Genomic DNA, 16,735 nt, shown 5'->3' with positions numbered 1-16,735 from the left:
AATTTTGGATAGTCATCATGGAAACATGAATTGGTCATGTTCAGCATCCCTCAGTCAGACCATGACTGAAACAGCACTGTGCACACAAACAGACTGCGTCGCCATTATCAGAACAATGTATATTTAAAAATAATTAAGAATGTTCTGACAAAATGACTGCTTGCTCTGACCTGTGGCGGTGACATATGACCCTCAGCTGTGAGGTGGTTGATCTGTCCGAACTAGTCTCAACTGTTTTGGCTCTCACTGGTCAAGTAGGGAGCTGCTTTGTTCTGCCTGGCCTATGTTCTGATGGACAGGTTCACAGTGTAGCGCTGAATATCCAGACTGGCAAGAAAACATCTCTCTTTTTCATATTCTGATTTTTTTCCCCCTCCTACTGAGTATTTCTCTGAGGTCTGTGGGAGACTGAGAAAGCTAGTGACACCCTGTCAGCTCAGTTGCTGTCACATACATGTAAAAGGAGAAGAGGATTGTTGTTTTACAGAGCCCTGGCCAAGTGATCATCAAAGTATGCCTTTGTGGATGAAAGCATGTATTGGAGATAAGGAATCAAGACAAAATTGAACCACTCCAAGGAATGATTAAACCGACATCAAGGGGATAAATAGATCACTTTAACTCATTTGCATAGTTTGAAAGGGAATTTTCTGCAAAAGGATCAGAGTGGACGGGGGGGACAACTTCATACACATAAAAGACACAACTCTTTCTTTTTTTTGGTCACACAAAAAAAGACACATTCTTAACCTTCGTAAGAGATGTCAGGGCCAGAAGAGACGTTAAAAAACCTGAATCCACAACATAGTAAAACATTCTGCAGGTAAAATAGTCATTCAAAACAAGGTTGGAGAAATTTACACTGCTCTTGATCTTAACTATGTTCTGATGTTCCAGCATTTTCCCTTTATATTTTTTGGAGACAGGCAATGTATCAGCATTCCTTTTATGTTTGTTTTCATCTAGCCAGGGGAATTTGTCTTGATGTTCTGGTCTGAGAGCAAGTATAGTATTGAAAAATACTCACGCAGAATATCTACAACAATATACTGACTACTACTACTACTACTATATACTACTAGTTTGATTTATGACATCAGGTAGCTACACTACATTTGGTCAATCATAAATCGAACAAGATAGCTAGCCTACTTGATAAATAATGGCTAAAATTAGATAAAGACATTGCTTGCACAAACATCAAGTATTATCACCTTTTTTGTGGTAGGCAGCTGGTATTACTGAGCTTCACCATTCTTCATATTACCAATCCAGCTAGCGCCACTATTTCAAATGAACCCAAAACTCCCAGCAGCCAGAGGTGCCTAATTCTGCTAATGATGCTTAAATTGTAGTGACAGCATTGACACTGCAGAGCAGATGACTGTACACTCAGATATATTCAGGTATGAACTGAACAAACCAGATTAGACTTGAGTAGCTTATACAAGTACAACACGTTATGCAACGCATTCAATCTGCGTTACCTTTTGCATGTGTGATTTATATTATGTATAATGTCTAGTTTGGATGGGTTATTATTCGCTTTGATTTAACTGACAGATGAAACATTGACACTGGTAGATGATAGCTGGAAAAGAAAAAAAAAATCTGTATATATGCATGTAAGTATGTATACTTATAAATATTTTTTTATTTTAATTTTATACTCTTTATTGATCCCCAATGGGGAAATTACAATTTACACTCTGTTGTTATTACACACACACACATATGCTCAGGCCCTTTTACATGCACTAATGGAGAGATGTCAGACTGCGACTGCTGAACAGGCACCCTGAGCAGTTCGGGGGGGTTTGGTGCCTTTCTCAAGGGCACCTTGGCAGTGCCCAGGAGGTGAACTGGCACCGCTCCAGCTACCAGTCCACCTCCGTATTTCGGTCCGTACGGTGACTTGAACCAGCGACCCTCCGGCTCCCAACCCAACTCCCTACGGACTGAGCTACTGCCACCCAAAATATATATATATAATAAGTGAATAATTATATTGTTTGTATACAAGTACAAAAGTAGAAAAATGGGGTAGGACCAGAAATGGTTTTTTTTAACTTCTTCCTACTACTTTTTAGACATGGGAATCCTTATTTGAATCATTTACAATAATTTTGAAAGAAACGTTTTCTGAGTATTTTGTTGGTTTTCATTGCTTGTGCTGAAATGTACATGTTCTTATTTATATTTTATCTTTTTATTTTTAACATTCAGACATTCAAAATGAACTAAACTAAACTAAAATCAATTATCTCCATTATCTTAAGGCGTAGGAACCCTGGTGTAAAATGATCTCTGCCATTATATGCTGAGGAAAATCGATCAGAAAACTTAATTCACTCAATGCCCAGTCTGTTTAAGTAATGTATAAGTTACACACTACTGACTCTATGTTTACATGAAGACATGCATAGACACATGGCACAAACAGAACTGGTAGGCTTTGTCTAATAGTTTCAATGGTGCAAACTGCACAACAGTGAGCATATGTGAACATTGGCGGCACGGTGGCTCAATGGTTAGCACTGCTGGCACACAGCAAGAAGGCCCTGTTGAGTACTGGGATTTAATGTACTTTCTCTGTGGAGTTTGCACGTTCTTCCTGCGTTCCATAAAGAAATGCATGCTAGGTAACTCCTGCCATTGCCTTTGACGTAAGCACTGGCATTACAACTGGAGTTGGGCTCCAGACTATGGCTGCCCACTGCAATAGAGGAAATATTATTATATATTAAATCTCGGCCACTGATCTCTATCATTCTTTTTTTAATTTGTCGCTCACAAGTTCCCCAACTCTATGGATGTACAATACTAAAGACTGAAGAACCTCTTTAAGATGAAATTTACAAAAAATATACAATAACAATTGAAGAGAGGGAAGGAATAGTGCAATATCAGTATGGTCTGAGATTTAAGATTTGAATATAAATATAAATACAGTGCAAGGCAGTTCAGTGCAATGGTCAAATATTAATAACAAATATGTAATCGTAAGATTGAAAATATACATGAGGTAGATGAGCAGAACAGTGTTGATTGACTTTGTTCAGTGTTACGGTGTGGGGGGGGGGGGCTATATCTGAGCGTTCAACAGAGGGACTGCTTGGGGAAAGAAGCTGTCTTTGTGTCGGCTGGTTTTGGCGAACAGTGCCCTGTATCGCCTACCAGAGGGAAGGAGGTTGAACAGTTTGTGACCAGGATGTGAGGGGTCTGCAGAGATTTTTGCTGCCCTTTTCCTGACCCTGGACCGGTACAGGACCTGGATGGAGGGAAGCTCAGCTCCAATGATCCTCTCTGCAGCCTTAATTGTCCGTTGCAGTCTGGCTCTGTCTCGTTTGGTGGCTGACCCAAACCAGACAGTGATGGAGGTGCAGATGACGGACTGAATGATGGCTGAGTAGAAAGTGTTCAGCAGTTGCTTAGGCAGATTAAACTTCCTTAGCTGTCGCAGGAAGTATAACCTCTGCTGGGCCTTTTTCTGGACAGAGTCAATGTGGGGAGACCATTTTAGGTCCTGTGAAATGGTTGATCCCAGGAACCTAAAGGAATCCAGAGTGGACACTGTGTTGTTCTGTATGGTGAGGCGGGGGGGGGGGACTTCTCCTAACGTCCATTGTCATCTCCACAGTCTTCTTGGGATTTAACTCCAGGTGGTTCTGACTGCACCACTGGACAAACTGTTCCACCTCCTATTCCCTAAGGGCTACAGGCCACATGTTAGCAAACCTTTATCCTGCTGAAGTGTCCATGAGCAAAAGAATAGCTTCCAAGTCCAGGGTCACCGCGCTGTAACTGAACCAGGACTCTAAGCTCTGTAAAAAGCTTTCTTAGTTTATTAAAATAAACGCTTTCTCTGTGATCCTGTAATATGTTTCATTCATGAATGACACTTTGTATTGTTTTGTGAAAAACAGAGGCATCACTGCAGTACAAATGTACATGACTACACGACTACATGACTCCAACATAGCTACATGAAGAATGTGATGCAAGGTCAGAATCAATTCTACAGAGGATCCAGTGGAGGTCAGTGTTGCGTGTGAGCTCACTGAGCCGTCTGTGTCACTGCCATAGGTCACTTCAGGGCAGTTTGTCTCAAAACAAACTGTGAGTATCAGCTGACCTCAGTCTAACCTTTCTGGATCCAGATGTGAGTGTGTTTTCTGTGTGTGTGATGAAAGGCGGGGATGTATGCAGTTTCCCCACTGCAGATCAGCTTCCACTTGAGAAAGCACTGCAGCAACTCCTCTCACATCACATGCACAGAGAGAAGAGGGAGAGGAAAGAGGGGTGGGCGGGGTGAAAGAGGGAGGGTGGGGCTTTTGGGGTAACAAACGCCCCCTCTGATAGCCTACTTTAATATGCAATTAGCTCCAAGCGAAGAGGCAGGCAGGCATCATCAACACAGGCACAACTTGACGGTAACACGGCGCAGTCCATTCATTTTTAAACCAGCGGGAATGCTTAATGGAGCCACAGGCACTCCTCCTGCCGTCTGGACAGAGAGTTGTTTCACTTTACTCCGTCTGTTTCTGAACTTTTCACGGCCATAACACTATGGACCCGCCATGGACTGACACTGGCGCTCCGATACGGCATGCAAATACGTACTCTGACGTCGGCGATCATGTGGCTTTTGGCGTAGATCCTCCTTGTGATCGCCAATTTTTTCTTTCCTGTCGCCTGTTGTCTGCTCGGTTATTGGACCGCCGCGAGAGTGTTTGAAACAGATTTGGCTTATTTCTGGGTCTAGCAGTCGCGTCGCTTTGGGATTGTACACACTACCTGAGCATCGCGCCAAAACGGTGGGCAGGTAAGAAATGGATAAACTCTTCCTCTGTTTTCCTAATTTCGGTTAGGTTCGCCACGGCTTCCCCCTCAGAAGTCTCTCAAGTTAAAACGGCATGTTGTTGTTTTTTTGTGCCCCTCTCTTGGCTTGCTCTGCCCTTGCGTGGCTCCCAAACACCAACACGCCTCTGTGTAAATATTTTAACTTGCCTAGCCGCATGAACTTTGCCTGCCCCTGTCGTTTACACCTGCGTGCTGAGACAAGGTGTCTGCCAAGTTGTTAATTGGACGTTTTCCCCCCAGTGTATAAGTTTCACTTTGATGCGTTGTGGCCGTGGTGAGAGAAGGCAGACAGGAAAAACATCGTGTCTACTTTTCCTCCTCCCCGTGTCGACATAACCAGCAAAACATGGCCGTCCTTTGCCGACATGTTGTTACGTCGATGGCGAGAGGGGGAACATTTGGGGAGAGTGTTTTTCTGCGCCCCACTGTCACATCTCGGGCTGGCCGGTGGAAACGGCCGTTAAACTCCGCACCGCCGCCGGTGTACCCGCTCACAATCAGCGGCACTGAGGTTTGAGTGCAACTTTTTGAGTCCGACGTTGTTTATACTTTGATTTGTGCGACTCTGTGATGTAGGCGTAACGTTACCCCTGGTGATGCCTCCTCCCCTCCGACACCACGGCTCTTACTGCATGCAGACAGACACACAGTCAGTACTGTAGCATAGGAGCTGATTTATATCCTGCCATTGCAGTAGGCCTTCAACTGCTGTGAAAAGTCAGGTATGGTTCCTTTTATTCAGAATATCAACTTTGGTAATTAACCCAGTGTCCCGGACTGTAGGCAGTGTGTGTGCTGCACTCCTCTGGAGGCAACGCACTTAAACTAAAGGGAATAGTGTAACCAGTAAAACCATTTGAAGCGATTGTGGTTGTTTGATTTATGTCATTGCGTTGCATACTTAATGTTAATATCCTGCACTGCATAAGATAGCATTAGTCAAGTCACGGAGAAGAGATATGAACATAAACAGATACAGGATGAGAATTGAACCCACATAATTATAAACATACTCCAGTGCCATAGTTCAGACATGGGGATTCTGCTTGCTCCTGTAGGCCAATGTATAGCATCTACCTAGTTTTCTAGTTTATTCCACCATTGTGTCATGCAACAGTCAATTTTATAATACAGTAGCATACTATGTCTTATTATTATTATTATTATTATTATTATTATTATTATTATTATTATTATTAATAAATAAGTTTATTATTGGGAGACCATGCCAAAACATTTCTTCAAAGTCACTGTAAACTTTCCAATTTGGGAGTTTTATCCATCAGACCTGAGTTTGATTCTATTCTAACCCTACATAATTACCCTATATGACATAAGTGCAGCATATACACCCACAGTAGAGCTAAACACTTTGAAGAGACAATATCCTTGGTAAAAAGAGCACTATTAGTACATACCCTAAATTGATGTATTGGAAGAGGAAATGTTGAATTGGTGCATTCTACAGAATACAACACATTTACAGGCCAATATTGGCCTGTAAATGTGTTGTATTCTGTGTTACGTGTGGACATAATAATGGTTTGATAAGTCTGTCAACGACATACTCATAAGTACTGTTGATGATGACATTAAAATGAAAATGATAAGCAAGAAAAAAGTAACACCTGACTATGACAATTCCAAGAACGGAGACACTCCAGCTCCCTGTGCCACTTACAATTAGATATAGACTCTGACAGCATGTACAGTAGTTGAGATAAAAGTAGCATTTTATATCTTACATATTGGTGGTTGTGATAAACAGCCCCTAACACAAATTTACTATACTGTAATTGAATGCACCTGTTCACCAGTGCACAGTCTTAGACCTCTGACAGGTCTACACACTCAGTTCCTACAGGTGGGCCAATTCATTGAAAGCATTTTAGTGTCTGTTATGGATATTGCTTTTTAAGTAAAGCTGTCAACCCATACATTCTTACTGTGTGTCTGATGAATATTTTGTTCATTAGACGACATTCCCCTCATACTGGGATGACCCACTTTGTTGTATTTCTAAACATACCTTGATCAACAGCCCAACAGAGCTCAATCTGTAAAAGACGTAAGTGATTTTGATCACAGCGCAGTTAACCCCCCTGTCATACCCGTTACCAGCAATTCCTCTGGGTATAAACTTGGCTTCGCTCACTAAGCCATGCACTCTTCCTCTTTCCATGTGAGTAGAAATGTGGCTCATGTTTGTTCTTCACATGGTTTCCACGTGTGATCTGCCAAATCAAAGATAATGTTATATAATTTAGAATGACAACCGGCTCATTTTTATTGGTGGCGGAACAATCAAAGGGTTTCCGTTGATAAAAGTAGGCCGTCACGTTTCAAATCACATACAGTTGCTTAGCGTGTTGTGTAGCCAAGCTTTTTTTGCAGAACAACGTAGGGAATATAGCCAAAAATAGGTGTATAAGGTGAATTATGATTGTGTTGGTTGCCCAAACGAATGAACTGTTGGCAAGTCAATGTACTGGAAAAAAAGTGGTGAATGTAAAGGAAGACTATTTAAAATCCCTATTCTTGTCCAGTTTGGGATATATAGGAGTTGTTGTTGTTGTTGAATTTACAGTTTTGACTGATGCAAGATTAAGGCTGTTTAAATATTTTTTTGGGAAATTGTTTTTCTAGGTATTGCTTAAGGGATTAGAGAAATGGACAGATGTCTCCACCCTACCCTTGTTGTCTAGGTTATAACATTAGTGATTGCCTCATCATTACTACACTGTGACAGCAGAGAGAGATCATTTTAGTAAGGAGAGCTTTTCTGAACAGCCTACAGTCCTTTGGATTGTTTACAGTACGGAGCAGCTATTATTATTTTTTGAAGAAGTGGCATAAAAGATAAACGTACTCTCATTAAATCGGCTATTTTTCCAGTCTTGCTCAGCCATGCGGTGTTTTCTCAATGTACTGTGACCTCTTAAAATGTCACATCCAAAACATCCTGCTGTGAGGTGATCCACTCTATTTGTTCTTAGAGGCATTTATTCGTTTACTGTAGTCAGATGGTGGAAAATGAACAAGACTCAGTCTGTCAGATTCATTTTAGAAACCATTGGTATGGTCTGACAGTGAAGAACGTGCACTACAGTCAAATATAATTTTTATAAATCACGTGTGAGATCTGATTCTTGGCAGGTATCTTACCACCAGATGTTGCATGTGTCAGCCATGCTATCGAGAGCTTTTTAAATTGTCTGATTTGTCCGTTTCTGGCTGCTAACTGGAACTAAGCTGGAGCAGAAGATGACAGTGAAACAATGAGAAAGTATGTTTGTTTTAGGTACATTAAAGTGGAGAGGTAGTTCTATTTCAGTGCTGTGGGAGAAAGTATATGTGGTGTGTGTGCTGTGAAGTTGTCATAAGTAATGATTCTTTCTCGATACCATATGTTTAAAACAATACAGTCTTCGGTATACATTTGAAAATAACATTTTCAACCCAAGGCTGCACAGATGAAACAACGGGCAAGAAAATCAACTTGTCCTCAACCTGTCACTATTATGGCATATGTGTGTTCTGACAAAATAAATGTTCATACAGTTTATAAAATCAAAATAATCTGAAGCATGCTAACAGCATAGAACTTGCTCTTGACTTTAATGGAGATAGTTGGTTGCCATAGTTGTGATGGTTGCTCAAACCCTGGCTGTTGACAATGGGCTTTTTTTTCCTTTTTTTTATATTTATATATTTTTATTTTATAGGAGTATATTAATGTGAACAATAATACCCATGTTGCTTTTTTGCTTTGTATGAGACAAAAAAGTATTTGTCCTATATTTTTTGTGTTTTTCAGACCTCTTTATTCCATGATGTGTGGCTGTTATTTTTAGAGTCGTGCCAGCTGACAGATGGTTTGTTTCAAAAGTTGTAGTTTTTAACATTTATCAGAAACGTCCAGCATTTCCTAACTGCACATTACACTGCCACATCCAATCTTGAGCTATATACTCATGGCTGTCTGTTCTCTTGGTGAAACATTGGAATGAGTCATCGCGGGTTGGAGGACCTATGGGTTGTTGTCATCACGACTGGCCGTGCTCAGCTGGGCTTTGTGATGACATCAACATCTACGCTACGCTGTGTTCCAGTGTTTTTCGGTTCAGGTCCCCTCTCGGCTGTGCCTCCCACCGGCGTCTCAGACGTGTTGTTAGGTGACTAAGGCAACCACACACATGAGCTCATCACCTGTAGGTGTGGCTGAGAGGGAGAGCGTGATGGAGGGAAGGAGACAATTAGAGAGGTATAGCTGAGGGGTTACATAGGGACAGAAGGGGAGGGAGCATGAAATCAACACTGTATGAGATAGTACGCGTGATGTCTGAGAGAGACAGAGTGATACAGCGGAAGAGACAATTGAGTGACACTGCACGAGAGTGACGAGAGAGGAAGACAGAAGTAAGAAGCAGATGGAGAGAAAAGGTCCACTTGCATCTTAACTTGTGAAGGCAATTGTCCACGTTGGAGTCATGTCAGTTTTTGGTGTAAAAGGCTGCAAATTGCTAGCTCAAGACCTAGTTGGATTCCTGGAAATCTTCAACTGCAGCCTTAGTGAAAACCAAAGCAGAAACATTTCCAGGTAAAGTACACAACAGGTCACAACGCTCTTACATTATGATGTGATTTTATGTGCCCATGAAGGCAATCCCTCTTACTGGTGTTCTACTAGAGATGGTGTTGCCAGTGTGTGCACATGGAAGTGATAACAGAAAACTGCAGTTAGCATATAAAGAATTTAAGGTACGTCTGTGGTATTTAACATGTCGGAAATCCAAGCGGACTAAAGGTGTCGCAAAGAAAACCAGCGACGTCGAGCGAGCCAGAGAGTGACAAAGAAAAGAAAGAAGACACGAGAGACAGAATGTCTAAGCGGTGTGAATGAGAAACAAGAGATGGCCTAGGAGTGACAGACTGCAAGAGAAGTTTGTGGAAGAAAGAGCAGGTACACTGGACCCCATCATTAGTGTCTGCAGTTTGTTATTTCATAAGCTGTGTATTTTATTAAAGACTCCCCTGCTTTATTGCTGCATTGATTATTATCTAAGTCTATGGGTGCAAAGCAGTTTGTAGAGCGGTGTGCTTCTGCATGTGTAAGCATGTATTAAACTACCCCCGTGTTCATCATCCAGAGGGCTCAGTTCTCGTTGCCACTGCAGTCTTTTAGAACTTCTGCGGTTGACAAATTAAATCCTCTGCTGAAATTCTGAACACAACGACCACTACAAGCAAAAGTTAGTTCCACACCCTTGCAGGTCGTTCACGCCTGTGTGAGCATGTGTGCTCCCCTTCTCCCATCCCACTGTGTCCTCCAAAATTCAAGTTGGGGAGCGGGAGAGCGAGAGCTTTTTAAAAGGCCTTCTGCACTGCACCACGTCAGCCGCTGGCACAGCAGAGACACACCCTTCCTGCCAGCGTGAGACCAATGAGGAGAGGCCGAAGCTATTTACAAGCCACACCCACTGCAGGGAAGGCAGAGATTGACAGGTCGGAAATCCGGCCCCGCTGGAGCACCAAATGCTCGCTGAGGCTCCAACTCAAAAAATACAGAGCTCCAAAGTCTCCAAGCATTCTCATTTGGACTCAAGACATACATCCTTCTCTCCCTCTCATGCATTCACGCACACATAAAAGGACATACTGACAAACCTAAACATTATAGCACATTGCATTTGCAGTGATTACAACGTGATAACCGTTGGACTGGCGTTTTGCTGAACCCCCTCCCACATCCTTTGTCACTGTTGACCTCATTTGGAGGCTGCTGGTTGGGTGCAAGATGACCCTTGCCCTACTTTCACAGTACATTACTGTAACCAAAAACTCCAAGAGCATCATTAGCAGTGGTTTAAGCTCTTAAAAGTTGACATGGTGAAAAACGAGGTTTCCGGTGGAGAGCAGTGCTCTGTTATAAGTGTGGCTAGTTGTGCATAAGGCCATTAGTGAGAGTGGAAGAGGAGAATAGAGCTGGACAGCAAAATCAAGTCAAGGGGGGCTATTGACATGGAAGCTAAATACAAATGTGCAAGAGGTATGGTTAACCCCTGTATTATTCTGTTTGCTGTAATGAAACACACCCCATCTGCTTTTCATTCCCACTCACAGCCCTGGCATCAAGCGAATGCTCGCTGACATGCTGGCCTTCGTCATTGGGGTCGTTTTGAGAGTCTATATGGGGTTGCAGCAACAAACTGAATTGCCCTACATGTTACATGACTGTGTGTGTGTTGGAGACACATCAGTTCCTGATGTTCAGCCAGCAACGCAAAATCTGAGCCCACCATAGTTTGACTCTCATGTTTGCTGTCGGTGACTGTTAGGTTTGGAAATACATTCAGATGAGGAAGCAGTCGGTAATGTTTTACATGTACACTGGCTTACGCAAGGTGCTAAGAATGTTGACATGGACAGAATTAGTTTTAAGGTGTAAACCTGCAGAAAAAGTGAATTTGGGATGGATTTTAAAACATCGCTGCTGTCCTGACACTAATGACCTCTGCTGGGTTTCGGCTCCTGGATACAAGCACACGCACGCTTTCTGGTGGTTACAGTGTTACTATAGTAACGCAACCGTCAGCAGCAGAGTGGGTGACACTTGGATATTTTTAAAGCTTGCCCTTTGTATGTGTGTGACAATGCACCTGTGTGTTCAGACAGGTCTGACAATGTGAGACTATATGTGTCTGTGTTACGTGAACCCGAATGAACGGAAGACCTGATTCTTGATCCAATGTGGTGTAGTCTGCTTGACAGTGTTTCCATCATACTGTATATAGGCCACTGTGTCTCTTACAATGTAGGTTAAACAAGGTCACAGCAGTGATGACCAGTCTAGCTTTCTGTTACTTAACGGACTAGGGCTGCAACTAATGATTATTTTCATAGTCGATTAATCTGTTGATTATTTTCTCGATTATTCGATTAGTGGTTTGGTCTATAAAATGTCAGAAAATGGTGCAAAATGTGGATCAGTGTTTCCCAAAAGCCCAAGATGACGTCCTCAAATGTCTTGTTTTGTCCACAACTCAAATATATTCAGTTTACTGTCACAGAGGAGAGAAGAAACTAGAAAATATTCACATTTAAGAAGCTGGAATCAAAGAATTTTTACTTTTGTCTTAAAAAATTACTCAAACCGACTAATCGATTATCAAAATAGTTGGCGATTAATTTAAGAGTTGACAACTAATGGAATAATCGATTAATCTTTGCAGCTCTATCACGGAGAAAGTTTGGCAACTTGTCACAAAAGTTGATGGGTGTGTGATATTGCAAAAGTAGCCCCTGCCCCTTTTTAGTAGATTGAATAAAATAATTCAAGGGAAAAGTGCTGGTCTTAAAAAGTGAAAATGTGCAATATACACAATTTGCTGATGTGACCAAATCTTGTTCAAATCAAAAGAGCATGTCTAAAATCTGCTTTGTCACTCTGATACATATATCAGCGTCAGTGTATCAGCCAATAAGTAACAAGAAGTTGCGAAAACGAAAATATGTTTGAAGTCATTTAGAAACATTGTCGCCATTAGTTTGTCCCTCAGAGAGACCCGACAAGATTATTTCTCAACTCTGTAAAAAAAATAAAATAAAAAAGGTCCCGCTCAGTACATATCTTGGTAACAGTTCTTTAATAACCCAAATTTAAAGAAGTTTAACATTTTAGGGCAATACACTTATTGGCTTTCATGCGAGGGATCCTTACTTAAAATGTTTGTTTATATTAAGTGTAAAAGAAAATAAATATGATATACCGATAGCATTTTTTGTATTACTCACTTAATACCCGCATTGGCCTCAGAAAATCCAGTATAGGTTGGGCTCCAGTGACAAAATAACCATTTTCATTGTTTATCCACGTTCAGTCTTTATCACAGCCCAGCAAAAGTAGCGCTGCTCTGTTGCCAGGCAGAACCTACCAAGCACTCAAACACAGTGCAGCACTGCTTTGCTCTAGAGGAGGCACGTGATGAGATTTAAATCAATTCTGCGACGGTCCCAAATTCTGCCTCTTCCTCAACTGGGACATGTTGTATTAATGGTGGTGGTGCTTCTCCTCACCCACACAATTCAGACAGACACATTGTCCTCCTCGCTGCAGTGGCTGACTTGTGGACCAGCAGTCAGAAAGGGAAAACTCACTCCATACAGCAATGCTCTATAAAGCAGTGTGTGCACTCCCTCTGCAATATGTTTTGGTTACTTGTGATATGAAGTGTGTGATCGAGCTTCAAAGTTTTAGTTAATGTTACAGCAGTCAGTGTTTCTGCAGGTTTCTATGCTGCGTTCTTGTCTTGTTGTGCTGGTTATTTTAGAGCCCTGGTGTTACTGGCTGGTTTGTACTTCACGCATGGCTTCAAGTGCGGGAGCTGCAGAGGTTGCCATCCTGACTGCCTGCCTGAAAACTCTGGCACTCGTTTGGCTGTGTCTCTACATTTCATGAACTTGCAAGAGAATCAAGTGTACTTGATCAATCTGGTTGCATTATATAATTTTATATTTACTGTAGGCCTGTAACAATTATTACATAATTGTCTAAATGTGTACATAATCACGGTATCTTTGTTAAGGTTGGGCGATGTCCCCTAAATTGGAAGTTGACGATGTTTACAGTAAAACATGGCGATGGACGATGATATCGTCGGGGGGGGGGGAGGTTGGGGGTAAGCACTTTTTATTTTACTATATCTCATATGTCTTTATATAAATATTTTTTTTCTACTACTATGAGCTAACAGTTAACATAGAAACGATCAGACATACATTTAAATGCCCTCTGTAAATAGACAGTATTACATGGCTATGCTGCCCTGCTGGTAGGTGCAGTTTTTCTACAACTTGACCTACTTTCACTTAACTACGGGTCAGTAAAGTCAATCAGATGTCCGTGATCTGTGTAACGACAGTACAGTGGGACGTTTGCCTTCAACAGAGCGACAGTAATAACCTAATATACCATCATAACTGAGATTAAACTACATTCTCGGTTATGTTTGCACTGAATAACGCATTCTATAAACAGAAACATAACTCTTGCAGCACACATGAACAGATGCGCAATATTAGCTCACACATAAAATAGCACCCTCGTGAATTAGCCTACTGTTGCTAACGTACAATCATAAATCCTGCATAACATCGTCCCGTACCTACAGGACATCAGACTTACTTATTGATGCACGCACACAGTAGTGTCCACAAACTTAGTCCAATGAGGGGAGAAAGGAAAGTGTGATAGCGTTCCACGTTAATGCCTTTTCTCTCTCGCTCGAGACCGCTGTGTCCACTAGCAGATAGAGCGAGCTACAACTGACAGGGAGAGAGAGAGAGAATGTATCACTACAGCCAATCCAGTCTGCTCAAAGCGATGGTCTTTTTCACAAATAGGTTGCACGTAAGGGGGAAAAAAGTAGCTTCCACTTAAGGGGCCCTATCTTGCACCCTGAGCAGCACAGCGCAAAGCCCGGCGCAAGTGTCTTTGCTAGTTTAAGACCGACGCACTTGTCAGTTTCCTGTCCAGCGACCGCGACTAGGATATTAGTGTGTCTGACAGGGTGGTGGGCGTGGCATCACGATGGTCGCTCTGGTTCTGATGGACGATGATATCGTCCATCAGCACAACCCTAATCTTTGTTTAACTGCAATTAATTGCTAACTAGTTAGTTAGCTAATTAGTTAAGGTATTAAGGCGTATGACTGGTAATCGTTGATTTTGTTTACATATGCCAAATTGTAATTATATAAGTGATTATCGGTCGGACTATATATTTTTATTAATATTTCCATTGTTATTTGTTGGCACTTGACCCTATATACGTTCATAGCAACAAAAATGACAAGTGGGGATAGAAGAAATGTTTTATGATAATAAAGAGGCGTTGTTTACTTCATAGGCCGTGTACCTATGTTATTACATTATCTGGGTCACATGGTGATATCACCAAAAGATGCTTCCTGGGATTCATCCAAAATGTAATTTGTTTAAAAAAGTAATAAATAAATGTTTTTAAATTTGACTGAAGGAGACAATTATATTGTTAATCACAAATATTTCTGAGACAATTAATTGTACAGCAAAATTTGGAATTGCTACAGCTCTAATTTACTATATCATATCAACAGTTCCCATTTCTGTGCATCATTGATGTAATCTCAAAGTGTAGTTGGGGGGGAAACATATGACTCAGACTGTGCTCTCAGAAACTGAAGTTTTGGAAGGGGAGTGAAACAGAGGACATGATGCCTTACATATCTCCATGAAACACAGACAAGCCTTTAACCTCACATATGCCTTGCTTTTTAATGTGTCACTGACAATAAAGCAGCAACCTTTGACCTTAACGTCTGAGCCACAGGTCCTGTAGTTACTCTAGTGATCCATAAGAAAAGTTTTTCTTCCCAATAATTACATCACTATAAACATCATGACACGTTTAGCAGAAACAGTTGGCATGAGGTATGTTGGTTCAGATGTATCACTCCCCTTCCAAAACTTCAGTTTCTAAGAGCACAGTCTGAGTCATATGTTTCCCCCCAACTACACTTTGAGATTACATCAATGATGCACAGAAATGGGAACCGACAAGAGTGTGCTGCTGTGACTCATCTGTTTAGTGTTGTTCTCTTCCCACTGCTCTTTGGATAGATATCCTTCCTATAGCACCACCATATTTCTGTTGTATTAGATCATCTGTCTTCAGACATTAGACAGGCTCAGTGGTACGAAGGGTTTGAATTGATTTCCCCTGTGTTCTCTCCAGTATGCATGCCAGGGCTGATAAATGTAGCTGCTGCCTGGCGCCATTAAAGGTAACTCCTTTTTAAAAAAAAAAAAAAAAAAGATGGCTCCACTAATATAATGCACCAATCAGACAGCCAGCCAGACAACTGGTGAGTACAGATAGACGGGCAGGCAAGGGGCTGCCAGGCTGGGTATTCATACAAGTTTAATGAGCATCCAGACAGTAGGGAGTTTGTGGCTCCAGCACAGCGCTCACTCTGCACACACTAGGTTAGACACACTGAAGAAAAGGTGCGAGACTCACTTGTTTGACCCAGGTTATAAAAGCAGCCGAGTTTGAGTGCAATCATTTTTTTTGTACTCGAAATAAAGTCAAAGTAATGATGTTAAAAATGTTCAGATGGCTGACTAATAGTCTGAAACATTAGTTTGAGCACATTTCTTTCAGCCCCACAGCTGGGATGTTTACAGACAAACAAAAGAAAGAACAATATGTGTCTCTCAGGGACACCAAATGATTAATAAGACTGAAGCCTGTTAGCAAGGTTATTATCAAGGTATTATACAAGTAAATTTGCTAAAGTTAGTGCGACTGGTGAATAGTAGGGCTGCAGCTATCGATTATTTTAGTAATCGAGTATTCTACCGATTATTCCATCGATTAATCGAGTAATCGGATAAGAAATACTTAGTAAGAAATACTTAGTAAAAGCAATAGTAAATATTTATTATTGCTGTGTACTAAAAACTTTGTATATATACAAAAGACAGGTTTCTTTTGAAAAAGCAACATTTTTTTATTGCCAAATTCCAAGTACATTTTTGGTGGCCCAAATGTTAATATTTTTCACCCCCTTCCCCTTCTTGCCTCTGGCTCTTTGCACTGGATATGCAAAAGAGCTGTTCACTAAGCCCAGGTAAATGTGACTGTACAAAGCTTACAGCAGGGCTACTCAACTACACTGTTCTGGGGGACACATTTGAAGGCTAATACTGAGTGAGGAGAAAGAATAAAGAATGCAGACATCACCGGCATGATGACGTCATACACGTGCATATTAAGTGGCCATGCTGGGGGGAGGAGCCGGTTTGTCTCTGGCAGCAGCTAAGTTTCCA

General features: G+C 41.5%; 1 protein-coding gene across 2 annotated transcripts in view; it reads left to right on the top strand.

Moving 5' to 3' along the window:
- The first annotated feature begins 4,412 nt into the window (after positions 1 to 4,412).
- The window catches only part of zhx2a (zinc fingers and homeoboxes 2a), a 31,907-nt gene continuing 19,584 nt past the window's right edge, over positions 4,413 to 16,735 (top strand). Inside the window, exon 1 of one of the 2 annotated variants that reach the window (XM_036005910.1) lies at positions 4,413 to 4,433. The gene's annotated coding sequence lies outside the window, so the exon portion shown is untranslated. Of the gene's footprint in view, positions 4,434 to 4,454; positions 4,826 to 16,735 lie in introns of those variants that run through there. The other variant, XM_031278212.2, reaches the window with a different exon arrangement.

Source organism: Sander lucioperca, chromosome 10, assembly GCF_008315115.2.
Source record: "Sander lucioperca isolate FBNREF2018 chromosome 10, SLUC_FBN_1.2, whole genome shotgun sequence".
Classification (NCBI taxonomy): Eukaryota; Metazoa; Chordata; class Actinopteri; order Perciformes; family Percidae; genus Sander; species Sander lucioperca.
Note: the sequence above shows the minus strand (reverse complement) of the source record. Positions and strands in the feature narration are given on the sequence as shown.